This window comes from Lycium barbarum, chromosome 1 (assembly GCF_019175385.1).
Source record: "Lycium barbarum isolate Lr01 chromosome 1, ASM1917538v2, whole genome shotgun sequence".
Classification (NCBI taxonomy): Eukaryota; Viridiplantae; Streptophyta; class Magnoliopsida; order Solanales; family Solanaceae; genus Lycium; species Lycium barbarum.
The window spans coordinates 106,086,924-106,109,669 of NC_083337.1; positions in this window are offsets into that span (position 1 = coordinate 106,086,924).

Sequence of the window (22,746 nt, forward strand, 5' to 3'; positions counted from 1 at the left end):
ATTAGTAGGCTAAGATGAAGCGCGATATTGTTGAGTTAATTGCTCAGTGTTTGAATTGCCAGCAGGTGAAGTACGAGCATGAGAGACCCGGGGGTACACTTCAGAGGATGCCCATTCCAGAGTAGAAGTTGGAGAGGATAGCGATGGACTTTGTGGTTGGTCTTCTAAAGACCTTGGGTAAGTATTGATTCGATTTGGGTCATTGTTGATAGATTGACCAAGTCTGCCCACTTCATACCGGTTCAGGATCCATACTGCTCAGAAGTTGGCCCAGACTTATATCCAGGAGATTGTTCGCCTACATGGGGTTCCGATTTCCATCATATCTGATAGAGGCACGACATTTACATCTCAATTCTGGAAGACTTTGCATTTAGAATTGGGTACAAGGTTGGACCTTAGTACAGATGGCCAGTCTGGGCGGGCTATTCAAGTCCTAGAGGATATGCTCTGAGCATGTGTTATTGACTTCGGTGGCCCTGGGATCAGTTCTTTCCATTGGCTGAGATTGCATATAATAATAGTTACCACTCGAGCATTGACATGGCCCCATTTGAAGCTCTCTATGGGATGAGGTGTAGGTCTCCTATTGGGTGGTTTGATGCTTTTGAGGTAAGGCCATGGGTACAGATCTTTTGAGGGAGTTATTAGATAAAGTAAGGTGATTCAGGAAAAGCTCTTGGCTGCTCAGAGTAGGTAGAAAGAGTATACAGATCGAAAGGTCCGAGATCTCGAGTTCATGGTTGGAGAACAAGTCTTATTGAAGGTCTCACCCATGAAGGGTGTGATGAGTTTTGGGAAGAAATGTAAGCTTAGTCCCAGATTCATTGGGCCGTTTGAGATCCTAAACCATGTGGGGAATGTCGCCTATGAGTTGGCTTTGCCCCCAAGTTTTGTCAGGTGTTCATCCAGTATTCCATGTTTCTATGTTGAAGAGATATCATAGAGATGGTTCATTTATCATTCGTTGGGATTCTGTCTTATTGGACGAGAATATGTCCTATGAGGAAGAGCCTATTACTATATTGAGAGGTTCGTAAGTTGAGGTCGAAAGAGATAGCTCCAGTAAAGGTTCAGTGGCAGAACCGTCCCGTTGAGGAAGCTACTTAGAAGACAGAATTCGATATGCAAATGAATTATCCCCAGCTTTTCATTGAGTCAGGTATGTTTCCCTTATGTCTCTTCCTAGCCTGTTTGGGTATAAATAGTTGTTTAATTGGTATATGATGTAATGACCTGCTAGGTCGTTAAGGGGGTGACCTAGAAAACTAGACCTCCGTTGGAAATTTTGAGGCTGCGGGTGAGTCTGTAGCGTGTTTTTATATATCTGTACATGTTTTGTTTGCGTCTGTAGGACTCGGATTGGTGTTGGGATTTTTAGGTCAAAACTGGTGCAAAAACTAGAGCTACTGGTCAAAATGGACCGCTGCAGCGAGTGAAGGACCGGTGTAGTGGGTTCATCGTAGCGAGTCTGGGTTCGCTGTCACGGGAAGCCGGGAACTTAATGAGGTTCGCCATAGTGGGAGTTTACCCGCTATAGTGAGACCGCTGCAGCGAGACCTTGACTACTACAGCGGTTGACGCGAGGCAAAATCCGTGTTTCATATTCTTTTTTTCGAGCCCATTCCCCACACAACTCCAAAACAGTTTTCTAGAACTGTTGTGGCGAAATTCTAAGGCTAGGGAAAAAGTACTCTTGAAAGGTAAGTCTCAACCCTTGACTTTGTTCATTTCATCATATGATTAGGTTCCATGATTAGTTAAAGTTCCGTTATGGTGAATGAAAGCACTAAAACCCTAGAACTTAAGAAACTCTTGATTAATGAATGGGTTGTTGATTTTATTGCTGTTTAATCATCTAGGAGAATAGATTATCACTTCCTAGGATGAGAACGTGGCTATTAATGGTGGAACTTATTGCTTGAGACTTATGGTTTCATAAAGATGATAACTGTTACACCCCGTAACTTATGAACGTTGAGATTCGTGAGGTATTAGCTATTCAATTGCAGACATCGGAGTTATTGTCGAGAAGATACAAGATCATAGGAGGATTGGAAAACCAATGAACTAAGGAGATCAAGCTTCCGAGGCCCTGGCGGAAAGTTGGGCAAGAATATTTTTTAGTGTATTAAGAGTTTTGAAGTGAAACAAAAGGCTAAAGTGAAGTTTGGGAAGTCTAGTTTCCAACGCAACAAACCGCTCCTCAATCGGACATCGGGGTAAGGAGATATGGACGTTACAAGTAGGTCTGGCAGACCAGGAAAATGGTCTGCGCGAACGCGCAGAAGGCCAAAGGGCCAATACATCGTGAACGCGCCACCACGTGGCGCGAACGCGCTGAACAAAAATTTGAGAACCCAGTTGGGGAGGAAGATTATGTGATAAGAATGTAATAACAACCTATATATGACATATGGAGACCATATGGGGTGAATGGGTTTATATGGCACTTAATGAGATATTCTTATCGCGACACGCTATGTGGGGCCCACACGTCGGAGTTTTATAAGAGACATATGAAGGGAAATATGGGTAGTACATGGAAAGTTGAGCAAGTCCTAAGAAGGACCCATAAGCCAAAAATGAGTGTAAGCCCTCCAAAAGGATGATTTAAGGAAACGTTTTCGGGTGATCTGACTTCGAGGGGCAAAGACGGTATTATAAGTTTTGAATTTGGAAAAGTACCAAGAATGAAAGTTGTAGATAATTGAATTACCTTTCCAACCATAGGTCCTTGGCCCTCACACGATATCGGGATCCAGAGTTATGACCGTTTCACTGAACGAAGGTGCAATCAGAAAACTTAAACCAGCGCGAACGCGCCCAAAGCTGGCGCGATCGCGCTGAACGTTTTTAAGTCGGTTCTGGGCAGAACCCAGAACCTTATCAAAAGGGGAAAACCCCTTATTTCCTCATCCAACACCCCAAAACCTTCCCCAAAATTCTGGAAAATTCCCCCCAAATCCCAAGACCAAATTTTAAGCCCAAACCAGGTATAATTTCCAAATCCCGATCCGGATAGCGCATAGTTATTGTTGCAGAATCATATAGCGGCGTGTGGTGGCCTAAAATTAGCATGAAAAGGTGAAAATACAGCAATATTAAAGGGAGAAAGGTATGAATCTCTTTCTATTTGTGTTAATACCGATTTATTTACGAAGAAAACGCGATTAAATGATTGTATACTGGGTTGATTATTTGTGAAAGTTGGAAAACAGCGTGTGGGCTGTCCTATGGAATATTTTGGAGTTGGAAGTATTATTATTAATATTGGTATTGTGATTGTGTTGTTGGTTGTTGAATTGAAAATTCGGGCTGGGCATATAAACAGGGGAGATGCTGCCCGATTTTCGGTAGAATATAGAATAGTTCAAAGTGAAACTTGGTGCAAGTGTGTGATGAAGAGGCTAATGTTAGTGTAAATCCTCTTAAATGTAGACTTGCGAGCTTGGACAAATAAGCGTAGCTAATAGGAGGTGGAACAGGTATGTAAGGCTAACTCTTCTTTCTTTTGGCATGTCTTAGATGTAAGTGATGAATGATATGAACTTTGGGGTAACTCTATTCATAGATTCCGAATGTGATTCATGATTCTCGTGCTATTCATTCTATATGTACTCCATATGATTCCATTCTTAGACAAGTAAGGTCTAAATGTTTCTTGTGATGGTTTATTGATATTGTACTCCTATTCTGTTCCGAAGGGAACACCCATAAGGTGCCAGTTGAGTTGTGTATATGGTTTTACGAATGATTTCGAGGAAATTAGTTTTATACTAAAGTTAGACTTTCGAAACCATTCCGAAGGGAGGTGCGAGATTTCACCATATAGATTTTCAAAACCACTCCGAAGGGGGGTGCGAGATTTTACTATATAGATTTTCAAAACCACTCCGAAGGGGGTGCGAGATTTTACTACTTAGATTTTCAAAACCACTCCGAAGGGGGTGCGAGATTTTACTACTTAGATTTTCAAAACCATTCCGAAGGGGGTGCGAGATTTTACTACTTAGATTTTCAAAACCACTCCGAAGGGGGTGCGAGGTTTTACTATTTCATTTCATTTACGACTTATGTTTACATTCCATATCATCATTATTATTAAGCCGGAAGCGGCTGCCCGAAGGGGCCATCATTATTAAGCCGGAAGCGGCTGCCCGTAGGGGCCATCATTATTATTGAGCCGGAAGCGGCTTCCCGATGGGGCCATCATCATTATTAAGCCGGGAACGGCTGCCCGAAGGGGCCATTATTATTAAGCCGGAAGCGGCAGCCCGAAGGGGCCATCATTATTATTGAGCCGGAAGCGGCTGCCCGAAGGGGCCATCATTATTATGCCGGAAGCGGCCGTCCGAAGGGACTATTGTGATACTAGCCGGAAGCAGCTGTCCGAAGGGACTATTTTGTTAACATGTCGGAAGCGGCATGGGTGTTGAATTGCATTATTTACTTAAAGATTGTTTTGTCCGAAGGGACCATTTTTGTTAAAATGTCGGAAGCGGCATGTGCGTTGAATTGCATTATTTACTTAAAGATTGTTTTGAGACTTCGTGTGCACATTTATGTTTCTTCCAGCGAAGGCTGTAGGTATTGAGTTAGATTGTGATTTCTTCTCTCCTAAATCAAATTATGATTATTATTTGTTATTGCCTTACATACTCGGTACATTGTTCGTACTGACGTCCCTTTGCCTGGGGGCGTTGCGTTTCATGCCACGCAAGTGTATACAGATGAGTGGAAGATATTGGCTATAGGATGTTCCCAGGCTGTCAGCTGGATTGGCGAGCTCCATCTCAGTTCGGAGTGTTGCCGAGTCAAAGTACTTATGTTATGGTATTCTGTATATGTTAGAGACTTTGGAGACAGTGTCTGGTGGATAGGGCGTCGAGGAGTCGACAGCTATGTAAAGCGACCATATAGGTCGATGTATCTTTATGCTTTGATTCCTTTGTAAAGGTTTTATTTGTGACTAAAGGTTTTCTTGAATTAACGATAATGGAGAAGTCCCTGATTGAAAAAAAAAAGTTGTGACTCATGGATGGAATGGTAGTGTGACACTCAGCCGAGTAGGATCTTGGGTGTCAGTCGCGGCCTTCCGGTTTGGGTCGTGACAATAACTTTGGCATAAAAGCTGCTTGTAAAAGGGTCAAATTGATTAGAAAACCCATGAATGGAAATAGTTGGATGGTTTAGGGTTGATGTTATGATGAATACACGCTTAGTGATAGTTCACCCAATTGAAAAAAGTAGAGTGTAGTTGGGTTCTTTCCCCCAACTGTTGTATTGTTTTAATAGATGATTCGAATGCTCATGTAGTTCTATATTTCTAGACTTTGAACGTTCGGAAGCTTTGCGAAAGGGGAAAGTTATCACAAAGTGATTGCATTGTCCCAGTTCTGCTTGAGGTAGGTTACGGTCTACTTGAATTGGACTTTGATTAGTTGATTGTATATGTTATGAAATTGATAGGAGAAGCATGATTAGGGCTTCGGGCATAAAGTGTGGTTGGAAATTCCTTAATTGATATTGATTGACTTAATTATGCGATGAGCTGTTATGAAATGATAAAAAAGGAGTTCATAAAAACTCTTCTTGTTGACTTGGAGTAGTCCCTTATTCATGTTATTGATGAATTGATTCTTGAGTCTTTATATGACTTGTGACTTAGTGACTTGTGTTCCCTGATATTTATTTATTGATTGTTCACATTCCTTATTGATTGTGGAATGGAAATACTTTGTGATGAGGAAGATATTATAACTATGGAAAGGCACATTTGACAGGGGTTGAGGATGTGGCCTAATTATGGGCTCGTGATCTGAGGTCAGTTCCGAACTGAGTGGTACATGAACACCATGGGTCAAACATTACCATTTAGCATATGTATACGGATATGTGATAGAGTTGAGATAACTTTTGATTTACGATTGTGTTTGGTGATAGCATGGGTTGAGTTACTTTTATTGAATTTTTAATTGTGTGGATTTATCTTATCCCTGCGATGGCTGATACTTCGGTGTTGGATGATTCTTGTTGATGGTTTCGTGCTGTTATGTGTGGTTGTGCCTATCTATCTATTTTATTGATTTTGTGATTGTATGCATGATACTAATCTTAGTCGGCCTATGATATCTACCAGTACATAGTGTTTGTACTGATACTACCTTGTTGCATTCTTTTGAGTGCAGATTGTGATCTGGAGACATCTATGAGACCTCATATTTAGCGTGAGGCCAGTTTCTGCCAGATTCGAAGGTGAGCTACAATCCATGCCAGGCCGCTTGAAGATCTTTCTTATTTTAGATGTCTATTTCATTTCAGACATTTTTGTTTATTTTAGACAGTCATTCGTTCTTTAGACACTTATGTTTTCGAGTCCTTGTACGATGACTTTTGGATTTTGGGGTTGCAATAATTAGACTTCCGCAGATTTTAATTATTTATGCCATGACTAGACATTTTGGAGATTTTTATATTTTTTATATGCCTGAATGTTTTAAAAAATTTGATAAGTAATTGGTAATCGTTTTGATGGTTGGTTAAGTAGACGGTTCACCCACTAGGGGATCTGGGTGGGTGCCACTCACAGCTTTTTGGGCCGTGATAAAAGCATAGCAAATTTTTTTGGTTTTCTAGTGTCTCGCATCTATGAGATTTTTCTCGCACTTGTGCAAGGTGGGCTGCAGGTCCAGGGTTTTGGCTAAGTGGGCTAAGCCCGCTTCTCCGCAAAATATTTAGTTCATCTTTGATATTTAGACTCCTTAGGTCATGGGTAGAATAATTTTGGATCGAATTTTTTGTTTTACCCTTCGGGGCTCAGAATCCTTTAGGTCGCACGACATACTACCTATCCGATGCGTATCCAATTCTCGCTTATAGGATGGAATACATTACTGTACATGTTCTATGGTATCGTCTTTGCGGAACAAAACTGCAAGTAAGTAAAGGACACACGATATTGACGTGCAATCCATCGGCGCAAAAGGTGATAAAAACCACGACCTAAAGACCTGTAGAATTTACCCCAAGATATAACGACTCGTTTGGTCATTATAGTATTTTCGGCATTTTTTCCCTTTCTCGAGCATTGGTTAGCTCATTTTTTACTTGAGGGATCGTTGGCACGCTTCCCGAGGTTTCTAGACCGGATTCGGGCAACTTTTGTGAAATATAGGCTTAAAGTGAAAGATGGTTAACCCAAAGTTGACTTTTGGGTAAACGGACCTTTTACGAGATTTATCAATTCCGAGAGGTCCGGAAGGTCGTTTAGAACTTGTGTGTGAATTTGGTTCTGTTCCCAAAGCACTCGGATGCATGTATTGTTTCGGTTCCCAATGCACTCGGATGTATTTTGAGACTTGGGTTAGGAAATTGGAATTAAGGCATCGGGGGTTGACTCGCTCAACGAGACCTCTGTTGGGAATTCCGAGACCACGGGCGCGTTCGTAGCGTGTTTTTATATATGTATATGTGTATGGTGTGTGAGCAGATGGCCTCGGGAACTAGTTGGAAAATTGGATCAAATGGTGAAACTTGTGTATGCTTCTGGTGTTTGGTGTCCGCTTTGGCGGCACCAGCACCGCGGCAGCGGTACCGTTGGAGTGGTAGCCCTGCCGCTGGAGTAGTCTAATGGTTTTTTCCTTGACCGCTTCAGCGGTCCGGTAGTCCCAGTGTCGTTAAAGCGGGTGACGGGCAGTGTGTATTATTAATGAAGTGTTTAAAGCCTTTAGACCCTCATTTATTCCTATTTCGAAATTAGAGCTTTGAGGAACTATTCTTGGAGATAATTTGGGAATATTCTTTGAGGTAAATCTTGCTAATTCCTTTACTTTTCCTTTAATCATAATCATCTCAAATTCCCCCTTTCCTTTAATAATCCCTTAGTAATGGAAGTTGGAAGAGGATTTTTTATGAACATTTTCTCTAGGATTATTACTGACGAAATTGATGGGGATGAATCTAAGCTTGTTAATCATATATCTTTCGTTTCTAGTGTTGAATTTCGGAATCAAAGAGTTAGGGTTTATAGCCAAATTGGGAGTTTTGCTTCAAATTCGAAATTAGGTAAATCTATGAGTTAATTTAGCAATTAGTGGTTGGGTTATGATCACCTAATGCTTAATTTTATATTTTGCTTATGAATTTCCCGTTTTTCCCTTGTGCGACAGTTTCTCCAATTTCTAGGGTTAGAATTGACCCAAATAGAATGGTAGCAATATTAGTATCATTCTTCATGATTTCAAATCTACATTTCGATTATGCTTAGACTACTTTGGTTCTGAGTTTCAGCGGAAAGGCAAGGCAAATGAGTGAGTTATTGGTGTTGCGGTTTGGCCATCCAGGTAGGTTATGGCTTACCCTTAGTGAGACTTCGTATAGCAACACACATATTTAGATAATATTGTCGGAGACAGCATATGAACCTTCGGGTATGAAGTTGAATTCGATATTGCCTTAAGTTGGGCCCTGTTGTGTGTTTGGTGCTAGCCACCCCGTTATGTTGTGATTTGATTGTTCTATTGCGTTGGCTTGATGCCATGAGGTGTTGATAATTGTTGGATTCTATTTATCATCTTGATTACGATATTGTTGGCATACCCACTGTTGGTATTTGTGATTCAAATATTTTGTTGGCATACCCGCTGTATGTATTTGTGATTCGAATATATTATTGGCGTACCCATTGTTGGTACTTTTGATACTGAGCATGATTATCGATGTTGATACATGCATTGCACGCACTCTAATTTGATGATACACTGTTGAGATACTGATGATATTTGATGAAACACTTAATGAGCTGAGCTCGGTTTTACTTGAGTGACGTGAGATGGTCGATGTCCGATGTTAGTTTCTAAATCATTGATTGAGTGAGTGCATATACTCCGTGGGTCCCCCAGAGTGGTGCCAGTGAGACCCCCCCCCCCCCCCCCCCCCCCCCCCCCCCCCCCCGTGGGCAAAGATCCGGGGTCCTGTCTGTCTGCTGGGCCAAGATCCAAGACGGGTGGCACTTAGACATCGCGAGTCACACGTGGTTGTGCTACCAAGATGTCGATATTTCCATCTAGAGTACATGTGCACACAGCATTTGTATGGCATTGCATTGCATTCATACACTATTGCATTGTATTACAGTATGACTTGATTTTGAGATGTTTTGGTGTTGTACTTGTGATGTTGGATTCGGAGTTGGCACAATTGGAATTAGATGCTTTACCTAGGCAATGATGTGTACTTGGTTCCGATTATGTTTGATTTATACTTGTTGGTTTGTCTGCCTATCTGCTTTTTTACCGTTGTTTTGTACTGACCTGCACTTGCTGCATTCTTTTAAGAATGCAGAGTATCAGGTTGGATCCACTTTCGTGACACATGGCTGATAGTCGCTTCAGCTTTATCTTCTAGTTTCCAAGGTGAGCTTGACCGTTCGCTGCCTTGATGACATAGACACCTTATGTATTATTATTTCAGACTTGTACTATTTCCCGTTTAGATGCTCTTGTATTATTCAGACTAGACCCTGGGGGTGTTATTATTATTCCGCACTATTCTACTATATGTATATATATATATATATATATATATATATATATATATATATATCGTGAGACTTACTTATCTATTCTCTTCCGCTTGATTAGTTATGTTTGTGACTTTATTTATTGTTAGGTTGAGGGTTCGGTTACCCAGGATAGAAAGTAAGTGCCCGCACGGCTTAGGCAAAATAGGTCGTTACAAATTGGTATCAGAGCCTTAGGTTACCCGGTTTTTAATACAAGAACGTGTGCCAGAGCCTGCAGCTACAGTTGGCACCCGAGGGCGAGCTACAGCTAGAGGGCGTGGCAGAGCGAGAGGCAGCGGGGCTGCCCCAGCCAGGGATAAGGCTCCTATGGTAGGACAGCACCAAAAGAGATGTCCATCTCCTGAGCCCGAGGATGTGGATCCAGTACAGACACAGCCTGAGGTTACTTCTATTCAGGCCATGCAGGATACTATGACTAGGGTCTTACTTCATCTTAATGCCCAGTAGGTGGCAACCGGTGTTACTACTCCCGGCGAGGCTTTACAGACTAGGCTTGGGACGCAGACCCCTGAGTAGGGACCTACGTGGGCAGCACATCCCGCCGCAGCTATGGCTCCTCGCATTGATGTGATACCCGCTTCTGGTGATGATATTAGGCCCATGGAGGAGGTTGTTATGGATGCTTCTAATCAAGACCTTGTTAGGAGATTCAGGAAGTTAGAGCCGCTGAGGTTTACTGGTACTTCGTCTGAGGATGCTTATGAGTTTATTCTTTATATGCATGAGTTTCTTCACCGTATGGGGATAGTGGAGACCCACGGCGTTGATTATGTGTCCTACCAGTTTCGCGGCGATGCGAAGACTTGGTGGAGGTATTTCGTGGTGTGCAGACCTGAGGGTTCCCCTCCCCTGACTTGGACTCAGTTCTACCGGGCCTTCCTTGAGAAGTATGTGCCCTGGTCTTTGAGAGAGGCGTGTAGGGAGGAGTTTCTACACCTTGAGTAGAGGTGCATGTCTTTGGAGTCCTATGTGACACGTTTCCTATATCTGGCCCATTATTCCACTCTGTTGATCCCTACTAAGGCCGATAGGATCAGGCGTTTTGTTGGGGGACTAGTGGGCTCTCTCTACAGATTCCTTGTCTTCAGATGGAGTGTATGAGGGCTTCCTTCCAGTCATTCATCGAGCATGCTTCTATGGTTGGGGGCGTTGAGGCCCGTGCTTTTTATTGTGGTGACAAGAGGCAATGTCAGACAGGTAGTTTTGGGGGTTCTCATTCGAGGGACGCCGGTCAGGTTTTGAGGCCACATTAGCCATATTTCGGTCGTCCTGTGCATTTAGGATTACAAGCTTCCCCTAGTGAGCCACCCAGGCAGAGAGCTCCTGAGAGTTCGTGTTACACCTCGGAAATTTCCCCGTGAACGTACTATGAATAGACTAACGAAGAATACGATGTTTTAATAAGAAGGGAACGACGTTTGACAACCCTAAGTAAGATTTCAAAGACAATTGCAATAAGAGATAGGTTATGCTCCACAATGACTAATTATAGGTTCTGAACACGTGAAAGTTGCAGATTTGCACTTCAGCCCAGTCGATCGTAAAATGAAATACGTACCGTAAAGTAGTTTACGGGCCATAAACTGCCATGTCGTATTTAAATTTCCAAAACATCGACTTTCTGTCAAATGCTCGAATGGTTAAAGACGACTTGAAATACAGACCGTAAACTGAAATACAGCCCATAAACTGAGTTCGTAAATCACCATGTCCTCAACCTACCTTTCTGGTTTTGTTATGCTTAAATACGCCCACAGAATACGGACCGTAAACTGGGTTTACGACCACTGTGCACTTCAACTATTGTTCATTTTGGATCAGATTTTAAGTCATTAAAAAGGAGACCCAAGCTCATTAATTCATTTCATTTCCACGATACTTCTCTCTAGAAACCTCTAGAATATTCTCCACTCTTCATCTACAAGAAAACAAAGGAAATCAAAGATCAATATCAAGAATCCAAGTGAATCAAGTGTTCGAAACTTATCAAAGTTCATCCAAGTTAAGAAATTTCAAGAGAAGTAAACTAGGGTTTTGGTGCAAGAAGAGTAATACCACTCAAGGCTTGTTCCTACAACATCTAAGGTAAGTTTTATGGAATTTACATGTTATTTAGGGTATGGAAGAGTTGAAACACTTGGATTACAGAAGGATGTAAGAAATGGGTTATGAAAGTCTGAATAGTAGCATTGTTGAGTAAAGGTTTGAATTGAGCCATGATCATTGATAGATTGTGATTATAAAAATGTTATGAATGAAATTTAGAAAATGGAATGAGTATCCTACGTGAGAAAAATGCAACAATGAACCATGGCCATGATTATGGAGTAATTGAAGACGAATTGTGAAATATAGATATTGTAAACGAATGAGGAGTGTTGTCTATCATATTGAGAATGTTGTTATGAACGTTTGAGAGTTGATATAGAATATGGGAAGAGTTGTATAAACGAAGGAAATGCTGTCCAATTTTCTCTGGCGTTAGTAAGCCGTTCTTATAATTGTTAGTTAATGTCGATACGAATTTTTTTGAAGGTAGAACGTATGCACTAAAGGAGGATGAGCAAGTGATAGACTAGTAAACGTCAAAGGTATGTGAAACTAGTCCTTTCCTTCTAATGGCATGAATCCTATATCATGACTCTTCCTTCCTTTTCATGAATTCTTACATTCCGGAAAGCTAAAAGTCTATGTCCATGAATAGCTACATAAGATAAGAGATATATTATGAACCTTATAATAATGATGATGAGGTAAAGTATAGAGATTTTAAAATGTATGATATAATGATCCTATAACATTAATGATGTTATTTATTGCTTACACTCACCTTATATGCTAATTCCTTCAAGGTAAGGCAGAATGTCGGTGAATGCTCCATAATGAAATCGGGGGATCACGACCTTACGTCACCCCGATGATGTATAATTGTTATTGAGCCTTATGCATGAACTATGATAAGCATATTATGATGACCATGATGAGCATATTATAATGATGATATACACCGCGCCTATATGGCCGGGCAGTCACCGCTAAGGCGGGCAGCGTATATACCATGGCCAGATGGCATGGGCAGACACCACTAGTGGGCGGCATGAGATGATACCCCGGACACGGGAGGCCTTGACGCAGGCTAATGATATGATTATCACACCGATCCGATATGGACGGGTAGCTTATACCTTTATGCATACATGACATAATGATGATTATGAGTAAGCTAGGGTAGGTTTATTTCCTACCTTAAGGCAAGAAAGATGATAGCTAAAGGCTATATTTATCACCTAGTTCGAGTTAATGAAACCGAGGCAAAGTCGCCAACTTTCAAATCCATTCCGGTAGTAAATGAATTCCCAGATGTATTTCCTGATGAGCTTCCAGGTCTTCCTCCAGAAAGAGAAATTGATTTTGCTATGGATGTGTTGCCGGACACCAAGCCTATTTCTATTCCTCCGTATCGAATGGCTCCGGCAGAATTGAAAGAGCTAAAGGCACAGTTGAAAGATTTGCTTGAAAAAAGGTTTATTAGACCCAGTTCTTCACTGTGGGGAGCACCCGTTCTATTTGTAAGGAAGAAAGATGGCTCCCTACGAATGTGTATTGATTACAGGCAGTTGAACAAAGTGACGATAAAGAACAAATATCCTCTTTCAAGAATTGATGATTTATTTGATCAATTACAAGACGCCAAGTGGTTTTCTAAAATATACTTGAGGTCGGGTTATCATCAAGTGAGAGTTAGAGAAGCAGATATTCTTAAACAGCTTTCAAAACGAGATATGGCCACTATGGGTTACGGGTGATGTCGTTTGGATTAACTAATGCTCCGGTCGTGTTTATGAATTTGATAAATAATGTATTCAGGCCACTCTTCAATTTATTCGTGATAGTATTCATTGATGATATTCTGGTGTATTCTCGCACAGAATCAGAACATGCAGATCATTTGCGAATTGCTCTTGGAATTCTTCGAGCCCGGGAATTATATGAAAAATTTTCAAAGTGCGAGTTTTGGCTGAATTCTGTAACATTTCTAGGCCATGTTATTTCATATGATGGCATTCGAGTCGACACTCAGAAAATTGAAGCTGTGAAGACTTGGCCAAGGCCTACGACGCCTACAGAAGTTCGCAGTTTTCTAGGTTTGGCGGGTTATTATAGAAGATTCATAGAGGGATTTTCATCTATTTCATCCCCATTGACGAAGCTAACCCAGAAGTAGGCTAAATTTCGATGGAGCGATTCCAAGAGTTGAAAGACAGATTGACCTCAGCTCCGGTCTTAACACTTCTAGAAGGGTCAGACGGTTATGTTGTGTATTGTGACGCTTCCGGTGTGGGATTAGGATGCGTATTAATGCAGCATGGTAGAGTTATTTCTTATACTTCGAGGCAGCTGCGAAAACATGAAAAGAACTATCCAACTCATGATCTCGAATTGGCTGCGGTTATTCATGCATGGAAAATGTGGAGACATTCCCTGTATGGTGTGCATGTTGATATCTATACAGATCACAAAAGTCTTCAGTATATTTTCAAGCAGAAGGAGTTGAATCTGCGGCAAAGGCGGTGGTTAGAACTACTGAAGATTATGATGTTAGCATTTTATACCACCCCGGAAAAGCGAATGTAGTAGCTGATGAGCTTAGCTGCCGATCAATGGGCAGTTTACGTGGAGTCCCTCCGGAAAAGAAAGAGATAGTTCATGAGCTCCGTCAACTAGCTAATCTTGGAGTACGTGTAATTGATTCGGGTAATGCAGGGATTAGTATTAATGATCCCATAGTCTCATCCTTGAACATGGAAGTGAAAGAGCAACAGTATGAGGATCCTAAACTTCGCCATTACAGAGACATATCTCATAGAAAGGAGAAGTCTCCATTTGAAGTTTCTATGGATGGAATTCTTAAATACCGAAGCAGGCTATGTGTGCCGAGTGTGGCAGAATTGCACCAACGAATTCTAGAAGAACCCATTGTTATCGGTATTCTATTCACCCAGGTGTAACCAAGATGTATCATGACCTTAAACAAATATATTGGTGGGACGGCATGAAGAGAGATATAGCAGAATTTGTAGCCCAATGTCCAAATTGCCAACAAGTAAAGATTGAACATCAAAAGCCAGAAGGCTTATTGCAAGCAATGGAGATCCCTACTTGGAAATGGGAAGTGATCAACATGAATTTTATTGTGGGGTTACCCCGTTCTCGAGGCAGGTATGATACTGTATGGGTAATCGTGGACAGACTCATGAAATCAGCCCATTTTCTTCTGGTTAGAACTACGTACTCAGCAGAAGACTATGCGAGGTTGTATCTCAAAGAAATGGTGCGACTCCATGGTATACCATTATCTATTATCACAGATAGAGGAGCACAGTTTACAGCAAAGTTCTGGAAGTCCTTTCAAGAAGGTCTAGGCACTCAAGTGAAGCTTAGCACGGCATTTCATCCACAGACTGATGGACAAGCCGAACGTACTATTCAGACCTTGGAAGATATGCTACGAGTATGTGTGCTGGATTTCGGTGGTAGTTGGGATGATCATTTGCCGCTAATTTAATTCGCATACAAAAATAGCTATCATTCCAGTATTCAAATGGCCCCATACGAAGCTTTATATGGGAGGAAATGTAGGTCCCCAATTGGATGGTTCGAAACAGGAAAAGTGCAATTGGTAGGCCCTTAATTGATTCAGCAAGCGGTAGAAAAAGTTAAGGTGATCCGAGATTGATTCCTGACATCCCAAAGTCGCCAAAAGTCTCATGCAGACAATCGCCGATGAGACTCGGAATTCCAGGTTGATGATTGGGTATTTTTGAAAGTGTCACCAATGAAAGGGGTGATGAGATTTGGCAAGAGAGGGAAGTTAAGTCCTAGATATATTGGACCCTATAAAATTATCTGTAAAGTGGGTCATGTCGCCTATGAATTGGACTTGCCTTCGGAGCTTGAATCAGTCCATCCAGTATTCCATGTTTCGATGCTCCGCAAGTGTGTTGGAGATCCCACAAAGATTGTCCCGATAGATGATGTGCAAGTAACAGAAAATCTAACCTATGAAGAAGTGCCTATTGCTATTCTAGACAGGCAAGTGTGAAGACTTCGAAATAAGGAAGTAGCCTCAGTCAAGGTCTTATGGCGAAGCAACAACCGGGAAGAAATGACTTGGCAAACGAAAGAGAAGATGGAGTCCAAGTACCCACATTTATTCCAACCCCCAGAAGAGACTCAAGATGAAACGCCAACAATATAAGGTAAGTATGCAAGAAATGAAGTGTATTAATTAGAGTATCTGAACACCCCTATTTCCATCATTATTTAGATATTATATCACCTACTTTCGGGATCTTTCGTAAGTCTTTCTTAATGTTTTATTGTGCTATAGCCCTATGAGGCAGTGATATTATGGATTGTTGTGACAGGATGGTAGTGATATGTTACAGGGGAGACTCTGGCGAAATTTTTCTAGAATCCCCGGTGACTTAAAATTCGAGGACGAATGTTCCAAAAAGGGGGGAGAATGTTACACCTCGGAAATTTCCCTGTGAACGTACAGTGAATAGACTAACGAAGAATACGAGTATAATATGTTTTAATAAGAAGGGAACGACGTTTGACGACCCTAAGTAAGATTTCAAAGGCAATTGCAATAAGAGATAGGTTATGCTCCTCAATGACTAATTATAGGTTCTGAAGACGTGAAAGTTGCAGATTTGTACTTCAGCCCAGTCGATCGTAAAATGAAATACGTACCGTAAAGTAGTTTACGGGCCGTAAACTGCCATGTCTTATTTCAACTTCCAAAACTTCGACTTTCTGTCAAATGCTCGAATAGTTAACGATGACTTGAAATACGGACCATAAACTGAAATACGGCCCGTAAACAGAGTTCGTAAATCACCATGTCCTCAGCCTACCTTTCTGGTTTTGTTATGCTTAAATACGCCCACAGAATATGGACCGTAAACTGGAATACGGACCGTAAACTGGGTTTACGACCACTGTGCACTTCAACTACTGTTCATTTCGGATCAGATTTTAAGTCATTAAAAAGGAGACCCAAGCTCATTAATTCATTTCATTTCCACGATACTTCTCTCTAGAAACCTCTATAATATTCTCCACTCTTCATCTACAAGAAAACAAAGGAATTCAAAGATCAATATCAAGAATCCAAGTGAATCAAGTGTTCGAAACTCATCAAAGTTCATCCAAGTTAAGAAATTTCAAGAGAAGTAAACTAAGGTTTTGGTGCAAGAAGAGTAACACCACTCAAGGCTTGTTCCTACAACATCTAAGGTACATTTTATGGCATTTACATGTTATTTAGGGTATGGAAGAGTTGAAAAACTTGGATTACAGAAGGATGTAAGAAATGGGTCATGAATGTCTGAATATTAGCATTGTTGAGTAAAGGTTTGAATTGAGCCATGATCATTCATAAATTGTGATTACAAAAATGTTATGAATGACATTCAGAACATGGAATGAGTATCCTACGTGAGAAAAATGCAACAATGAACCACGACCATGATTATGGAGAAATACAGATATTGTAAACGAATGATGAGTGTTGTCTATCATATTGAGAATGTTGTTATGAACGTTTGAGAGTTGATATAGAATATGGGAAGAGTTGTATAAACGAAGGAAATGTTGTCCAATTTTCTCTAGAGTTAGTAAGACGTTCTTATAATTGTTAGCTAATGTCGATACGAATTCTTTTGAAGGTAGAACATATGCACTAAAGAAGGACGAGCAAGCGATAGACTAGTAAACGTCAAAGCTATGTGAGGCTAGTCCTTTCCTTCCAATGGCATGAATCCTATATCGTGACTCTTCCTTCCTTTTCATGAATTCTTACATTCCGGAAAGCTAAAAGTCTATGTCCATGAATAGCTACATAAGATAAGAGATATATTATGAGCCTTATAATGATGATGATGAACTAAAGTATAGAGATTTTAAAATGTATGATATAATGATCCTATAACGTTAATGATGTTATTTATTGCTTACACTCACCATATATGCTAATTCCTTCAAGGTGAGGCAGAATGTCGGTGAATGATCCATAATGAAATCGGGGGATCATGACCTCACGTCACCCCGATGAAGTATAATTGTTATTGAGCCTTATGCATGAACTATGATAAGCATATTATGATGACCATGATGAGCATATTATAATGATGATATACACCGCGCCTATATGGCCGGGCAGTCACCGCTAAGGCGGGCAGCGTATACACCATGGCCAGATGGCATGGGCAGACATCACTAGTGGGCGGCATGAGATGATACCCCGGACGCGGGAGGCTTGGACGCAGGCTAATGATATGATTATCACACCGATCCGATATGGATGGGAAACTTATACCTTTATGCATACATGACATGATGATGATTATGAGTAAGCCGGCATGCATTATTTCCTTTGTACTTTACAGTCAGATACAGATGTTCCATATTGATATTTCTTTTATATCATTGTCTTATTTCACTGTTTATGCCTCTCATACTCAGTACAATGTTCGTACTGACGTTTGTTTTCTTTGGACGCTGTGTTCATGCCCACAGGTAGACAGGGAGGTGAGCTTGATCCTGATTCGTAGAAGCTAGTAGCTGATTGAGAGCACTCCATTGTTCGGAGGTGCTTATGATGATTCTTTTGTATGTATTCGTGTATATGTATTTTGGGCATGACGAGGTCTTGTCCCGTCCTAATGTTTAGCACTCCAGTAGAGGCTCGTAGATACGCAGTGTGGGTTAGATGGTCTCACGAGAGGTTACTATGTATATATATTATTTTGATGGCCGAGAGGCATATATATATAAAAGTATGTATGTTTTCTTATGAAATATGATTTTCCTACAATTTGAGTATAAATGTGATAAAAGAGCACAAATGAGTATGATAAGAAGTAGAACGAATGGTGCTCGGTGGTTAGCCCCGGGTACCCGTCGCGGCCCCTAGATGGGTCGTGACAGTTCGTTCTCCAGATCAGTGGACAGGGCCGCTTCATCCGGGTCTTCAGCTTCTGTGTATCTGCATTCGTCTCCTATTACTTGTTATTCTTATGGAGAGGTTGAGCATGTTGTTAGCAAATGTCCCAGACTCATACGGGATTCTCAGCCGCTGAGGACTCCGACATCATCTGGTGGTCGAGGTGGGACTTCTCAGAGAGGCGGTGCTCAGTCAGGCCGTGGTTCTTCCCATTGTTCTAAAGTTGGTTCCCAGCCAGGTAGAGGTGGTTCTCAGAGGGCGAGAGAGTGATCTCAGACTGGGCGTGGTGGAGCCCATTGTTACTCATTTCCTGGTAGGCCCGAGGCAGAGGCCTCAGATGCTGTGATTTTCGGCACTAAATCTGTCCGTCATAGAGCAACATCTGTGTTATTTGATCCTGGATCCACCTATTTGTATGTATCTACATTTCATGCCGTTTCTTAGGATTTGCCTTATGATCGTATTGATATACATGTTCAAGTGTCTACTCCGGTTGGAGATTTTGTGATTGTTGATCGAGTCTACCGGTCTTGTTTGGTTACTTTTATGGGGTATGACACTTGGGTAGATTTTGTCATGACCCAAACCGAGGAGTCGTGACGAGAGTCTGACCTTTAGCGACCAAAAACCTCTATACTCATATCTGAATCTTACTGGACATCTAGGGCCCATACATGACTTAAACTGATCTCATAAATAGGCGACATCATGAACACTGAACAATCTGTACATACATAAACATGCTGAAAAAACAGTGCCAGCCAGCTAGGCTGCTATATATACTATACACAAAAGAATAGAAGCTGAAAAGGCTACATCATCTGACTAATACATACAACTATCTACAGACTTCTATTGGAATAAAAGCTGTAGAAAGGACGGGACAAGGCCCCGTCATACCCATCTATATACATCTCAAAACGGTGGCATACCAAAATATACTGCAACTCCGGATCAAATGGAGTGCACTGACCGCTACTGGATAAAAGTCCTACCAAACCGGACCACCTGTCTATCTACCTGTACCTGCGGGCATGAACGCAGCCCCCCCGAGCAACGGGGAGTCAGTACAAATAATGTACTGAGTATGCAAGGCATAAGAGCAACATATGTATATATAAGAATCATGAATAAGATCTGAACTCATAAACTGAAATGACTATCTGCATATACTTGTATGAACTAGTATCTGTATGTATCTGCATAAATCTTTGTAACTGACAATGCCACTGTGCCCGCATAATATGCATGCTCATGCCTATCAATGAAGGTCATATATATATATATATATATATATATATATATATATATATATATATATATATATAACGCTTGATATATGTGCGTGTATAACACCTGTCCCTTTTCTCATATCATATCGGCCTCTCTGCGGCCATCATGATATACAATTCTACGGTACGTGCAACCAAATTCTCATATCATAATCATGGTGGTAATGCATGTATAACGCCTATCTTTCTTCTCATAATCCACATATATCTAATATTTGCGTATAAAATGCCTTATGGTCACGGGTGAATGTACATAAATATATAATGAATGTAATGCATGAATAAACTGTAAACATAGAACTGGACCCATGAACAGAAGGAACATTCATAAACGAGGTACATGAACATCAAGGACTGAAGTACTTCTAGTGCTTCTAAGAGTAGAGTAATATGGAAGCTCGCTTACTCGCTTGTGGCTCATATCACAGGATCATACCAAAGGAAAGAAATGATAACCTTAACATACCTTGAAGTATATCCAATCGCCCAACTTCTATCTCCTGAACTTGTAAATCTATAATATAGATAACATAGGCCTTAATTAGACAATTTACCTTGCTTACTAACCATCCTTAAATACATATAGAGCTTAGTGAATTATAGACAATGATTTCCCTTGTAAGCTTACAACTCTTCAACATCTCATTCGATCCAACATTAACCACAACCCTCACAAAAACTATGGCAACACATATATATCAAAATATACTTAAATACATTTCCAATCATCTCTTAAAATAACCCTAAGTTACTATCTTAACCTTCATCAACTTACTACTTCCATAAGTATCCTCTCTTCACTCAAAACCACTAAAACTCTTGATAATTAACTCAAATACAAGGGTAGAAATCATTCACATACCTTGAGGGGTTTAAGATTCCAAGAATCACTTCAACTCCAACTTCCTAAGCTTCACAACCTTGAAGAAACCCTAGAATCAACCTTCTTCTTTAAAAGCTTGGGTTTACGGGGTTCGAATCTTGCCAAATCTTCACTATTATGATAGGAAATATTGGAAGAGATAATATTAGGGTTTTTTCTGATTTGGAAGAGAGAAAATAAGAAATAGGGTCGTGAACCATATATTTATACTCGGAATTAAAAAGTCTACAGCGGTGCTGTTCGACGAGCGGGTCGACGACCCGTCGACGTGTCGACGGTCCGTCGACCTGCGCCTGTAGATGTACAACAACCCTAGTCGCCATCTTTATATCTGGTTTACTTGTAAGTTTTACTGGGTACGCCTTATATATCGCTTTTGGGCAACCTTCTCAACAACTAAGAGATCCATTCGAGGAACGTGGAGACTAGTTGAAGTACTGAGCCTCCCGATATCGGGAGGCTCAGTACTTTAACTGAGATAATGAAAAATTATTTCACCTTTTTAGTTATTTTTAGTTGGAACTTTAGGCGGTTAGCAAAAAAAATTATCCCTAGAGTCGAGACTAAGAGGCTAAAAAAAAAAGTTGGAATTTCATATATAAAAAGAGCGGTACACTGAACACGAACCTAATTGTTCGATGAAAATTCTTGCAACTACGAAAACTACAACAGGATGCGGAACCCTGTCGATGCCGCACATTGATGGTCCGTCGACCATGTGGACGACCCGTCGACGATGACTAGTGTCTGCAGATTTTCTCAGATTCAGTTCAGATTGCGTTGATTCGATTCGCTCAATTTCTAATCCTACAAATTGCCACGAATACCTGCTGGTACCCTTGTAAACGGGGAAAGACACTTTCTACCTCCAAACTCGGGCTCGGGTCTCTATTCCAAGGGCATACCCGAGTAGGAAACCATAGGTTCTACTACGACGAAAACGAGAGGTGTAACATTCTTTCCCCCTTAGGAACATTCGTCCTCGAATGTTCGAACAGTCATGGGTTATAAAATTTTTGGAAGAGTTTTCCCTGTACTTATACCAATCCGTCCTGCACACAGCAACCAAAAATAATGCCACACAGGGCCACAGACTATAACATACAATACTAGGGCCTCACACGACCAATCGCGATAACTGAAAATGAAAGAATACCTGGGGGAGATGATGCCTCAGACTGCACCTCTTGTACCGCTGGGAACAAATACAGGTACTTAATCTTCATCGCTTCGTCCGCTTCCCAAGTCACCTCCTCAACATTCTTATTCCTCCACAAGACTTTAACGGAGGCTACATCCTTGGTCCGCATCCGACAGACCTGTCTATCCAATATATCCACTGGAACCTCTTCGTATGATAACTGCTCGGTCACCTGGATATCATCCACTGGTACAACTCTTGAAGAATATCCGATACATTTACAAAGCATTGATACATGAAATGCTTGATGTATCCACTTTAACCCAGAAGTAAATTCTAGCTCATATGCCACCGTGCCCACAATACGAATGATCTTATATGGCCCAATATATCGAGTGCTCAACTTACCCTTCTTGCCAAAACTCATCACCCCTTTATAGGAGAAACTTTCAGGAACACCCAATCACCTATCTCAAACTCTAGCTTACGTCGCTGATTATCCGCATAGAATATCTGTCGGCTCTAAGCTGTTATCAATCTCTCACTAATCACTTTCACCTTATACACTGCTTGCTGAATTAAGTCTGGGCCGACTAACGGATTCTCCCGGACATCACACCATACTATGGGTGGTCTACATCTCCGCCCATATAGGGCCTCATAAGGAGCCATCTAAATACTGGAATGGTAACTGTTGTTGTATGTAAACTCGATAAGAGGAAAATGATCATCCCAACTGCCTTGAAAGTCAAGTACACAAGCTCTAAGCATATCCTCAAGGGTTTGTATGGTACGCTCTGCCTGTCCATCTGTCTGCGGGTGAAATGCATT